The following is a 4,387-nucleotide window of genomic DNA, read 5'->3' as shown; positions in this document are numbered from 1 at the left end:
TTAAAATAATTTATAAAACACGTACGTTTTCAATGTATAGATTAGTAAGACAAAATTCCTTTATGAGGTCAAACATTTGTTCAGAAATATGCTTTTATTTTTCCTTAAGCTCAAAGAACATAGGTCAGAGAAAAAAAATTATGAGCCTTTAAACATTATTTGATATTACATTGCAATGAATACTATGTGAGACATTTGAATTTTAGTATTCCTACACAGTGAAAGTCCCTCCCTAGAACTTAGCAAGATAGAATAGTTTCCCAAGCTATTCAAGTGAGGTTCCCACACACTAAATCAATGGTTGACATTTTGTTAATTAAATTGTTTCCTCATATAAAGGCTAATTGTGCAGTTGCTTTGAATACTCCTGAATTGTACGGTCAGGTTCACTTCTTTTTGGTGTATGTTTATTTGCTTTTGCTTTTTAAAAGTTTAAAACAATTTTTTATTGTTTGCTTTTAAGTTAGTTTTCTTCTAGTGGAAAACCAAACTATTAGATCTCAATTTTCTGTTTTTCTTACTCTTTTTATATTCCATCATGATCCCCAAAGGATGCTGTTGCAACTTCCATTGTACTTAAAATGCTGTTGCTGTGGCAAAGTGATCAAGTATCAGAGCCTGAATGCTCAGCTGCGCTTCTGTACCCATTGGCTCACTGTTTCATGTCATTCTAGTAGATTCTTCAGTCCCAAAGAGTATTTCCTTCTAAGTATGTATTCTTTGACCTTTTCAGATCATGCCTATTTCTTAGATAAAGCAGAATTTTTATTAAATTTCTTGTTTTCTGATCCACGATGAAAATTCCAGAGGGTCAATAAGTAGAAAATTTTCTATTTAAATCCAAAATTTGGGGCCAGCCCGGTGGCCTAGTGGTTAAGTTCGTGCGCTCTGCTTTGGTGGCCTGGGGTTCACAGGTTTGGATCCCGGGCGTGGACCAATGCACCGCTTGTCAAGCCATGCTGTGGCGGCGTCCCATATAAAGTAGAGGAAGATGGGCACAGATGTTAGCGCAGGGCCAATCTTCCTCAGCAAAAAGAGGAGGATTGGCAACAGATGTTAGCTCAGGGCTAATCTTCCTCACAAAAAAAACAAAACAAAATTTCCTTTAGGCAAAAGAATAATTTACAATTAGGAAAATTCCTTGCAGCATTTAAAGTGTGAATAAATTTAGTCCATTATCTGTCTATTTCCTAAGCACTATGGAGATGATTTAAATAATCTGCTCGGTTATTTTGATTTGTATTTCTTAATATATATGAAAGTTGTTTTAGGTCAAAGGGGAAAACATTTTGTCTTATGACTTAGATAATCCTCAGCCTTATTAGCTTGGATAATCAGAAGTTGTCTCTTATCATTGTTCTGATATGATTTAAACATTTTTCCACTTTAAATGGGTCTTAGGCAACAGTTCGTTTATTGATTGGAAATTATTACGTAGTAACAGAAAAATCAAACACTGCTCACAGAAGCATCCCCAAGAGTATGACACACTGTAGCTTAGACACTGTTTTGTGTCAGTCAGTGAAACTATATTTAAAATAACCTATACTGGGCCGGCCCCGTGGCTTAGCGGTTAAGTGCTTGCGCTCTGCTGCTGGCGGCCCGGGGTTCGGATCCCGGGCGCGCACCGACACACCGCTTCTCCAGCCACATTGAGGCTGCGTCCCACATACAGCAACTAGAAGGCTGTGCAACTATGACATACAACTATCTACTGGGGCTTTGGGGGAAAAAATAAAAATAAAAAAAATTAAAACCTATACTGCCTTCTGAAACCTTCTTGAAATTTTATCCTAAACCCTTGGCTAACTTTTGGGTAACATGAGCTGCTTTTTTCCCTCAAGTGGAGATATTTGGTAATAAAATAAATGAAGACGCATCAAACGGAAAGCCAAAGAATGATGACGTATTAGAGGGCTGTATGGCTTTAGGAATTCAGACCTAGCCAAATCAACAGGGAAAAAAAATGATTTTAATGACAGACCCTTCAAGTTGGAACTGACTTTAGTTATAGTTCCCTGCCAGAGGCATGAACTGCTGTACGACAATCTGGACATTACTGGCTGTCTTTAATTTTGAGTATATCCACAGAAACCTGGAATTTACTATTCACAGAGTGATAATTGATGGTCAGTTCTTCCTTATGCTAAAATGAAATGGGCCTTCCTGGAGCACCTTCTGCGCAACCACAAAAGTTGAAACTCTGTTCCTCATGCCAGCCCTTGAGAGAGTTGAAGATAGTTGTCTATCACTTTGTTTTCCCTCTACATCCTTTGTCCTTCATGCTGATGAGCCCCAGCTACTTCATGCTTCAGCAGAACAGTGTCATGTCCCCTTATGAGCTCAGTCACTGACTACTGGACACCTCTTTGTTTATAAACTGTGTCCAGAAAGAAATGTGGCCTGACTGGCAGACTAGGAGATCAGCTTCTTTGCTAGGCCCAACCAGGTTTTATGGACCTTACCTAAGATGCATCTTGGCATTCTACATGACCAACTCTAATTACAGTTAATATAATTAAAAATTATAATCTGTCTCATTAATTCCTATCTTATGCATTTATTTTAAACCCCACTACAGGACCTTAGTAGTCCCTGTTAAATTTTCATCTTGTTAGATTTAGTCTGTACTCAGTTTGTCATCCAGTATATTAGGCCTCCCTTCCTGCTTCAGGTCATCCACAACTTCTATGAGTGTGCTGCTGCATTCTCATCCAAGTCACTGATGGCACCCTGAATTGGTTGGGCCAGGGTGGGAGATTGGGGCAGGCCCCTAGCAGCCTCCTTTGGTGGTCCCTGCTCATCAGCCCCCTCTGGGGCTGGTCTTTAACAAGCCTCAATGCTATCATCCAGCCTATGTTTCACTTTCTTGTCTATGATACGAATTGTCAAATGCCCTGTTGAAATCTGCGTTTGCTATGTCTGCAGCATCCTCCTGCATTCCTGGTATTCCTGATTTCTTAAAAAGAAACTGTAAATCTGGTGCTATCTTGTCCTTTTTAAACTGGTCACGAAGAATTTCAGCTAGGTCATGAAGTTCACGGGCCTGTAGTTTTCAGCTCCATCTTCTGTCCTGTGAAAATTCAGACACTGCTTGCCCTTTTATGACTTGCAACACTTTGCCTGCTCTTCCCAGACTTCCAGGGGTGTAACTCTTAGTGGGTTTTCACTCCCATTGTCTTGTTTGAACCTTACATTCAGGTTGGCAGATGATATGCCCATTCGTTAGAGCCTGTAATTCATGCTGCCAACATTTTGGCAGAGCCAGGATGAGAATCCTACTCATCTGAAACCCACGTAGGTGGCTGCTTTTCTGCCATATCCCACTTTCTTGTGATATTTAGAAATGCCTTGTAGAGTGAGCCTGTTGCCATAGAGGATAGCAAGAGCCCTCAGGTAGATATCACACCTAAAATTAAGCTTCATAGGTAAAATGTGTTTTTTCTTTTCTTTTCTTCCATTACCCTCTTCCTTCCCCTTTCTCTCCTTTGTCCCTTCCCCTTTCACATCTCTTCCTTTTTCTTTCCTTTTTTTTTTTTTTTTTAATCTGAGAAGGGAAATTAAAGCCTCATATTTCTGGTCTCAAATGCTGGTTCCCTGAAAATATTTTTAAAAACCTGTTAAAAGTAAACTCAAATGTATTGTTCACTACGGTAAAGACCCCTACCTCACAATCTTAAATAGAGTCAAGGAAGGAGGAGGTGAAAAGTGGGATATTTATGAGGATTTGGGGGTCTAGCTTAAAGCTGGTCTTTCAGTGCGAGGCTTGATTAGGATTAGGCCAAATTCATGATAATAGGTTAAGATGGGTGAATAAGATTGGAAGTGCCGGGATGCTATCTTCCAGCACTGGGTCCTTGGACAGGTTTCTTAAGCTTTCTGAGCTTCAGGTTCCTCATCTGTAAAAGGGTTAGATACAATTCAGTGAGATAACGCGTGACTCTGGCACCCGCTCAGCGCTAGACGATGGCGCTATCATGTGTTAGCCTCCCTCCAAAGCCTGAGCTTTTCGCGTCAGTCCATCTGACTGCCTCCGCCCCGACCGCGCAGCGGGAGCGGCCTGCGGGGCGAGGACCCGGGGCGGGTGCCGCTGCGCCCCTCCGCCGGCAGAGGCCGCCAGCGTGCCCTCCGTCCGGGCGGCTCCCGCTCCCGCCCGCCTCCCTGCGCATGGCTGCCCTGGCGGCTGCCTGACCGCCGCCCACCTCCCGCCACCGCGGCGGCCTCACGACCCTGTGGGAGTCCGAGGACATCGCGGGCCCGGCAGAGCGCGGCGTGCGGCGCTGACCCTGCGGGGCGGGAGGCGCGGCACGGGGTGCGGCGGGCGGCGGGCGGCCCGGCCGGGGTCCTCGCGGGTCCTCGGCGGGCCCGGGGGAGGGCCCTCTTTGTG

Source organism: Diceros bicornis, chromosome 32, assembly GCF_020826845.1.
Source record: "Diceros bicornis minor isolate mBicDic1 chromosome 32, mDicBic1.mat.cur, whole genome shotgun sequence".
Lineage (NCBI taxonomy): Eukaryota > Metazoa > Chordata > Mammalia > Perissodactyla > Rhinocerotidae > Diceros > Diceros bicornis.
This window is presented reverse-complemented; position numbering follows the sequence as displayed.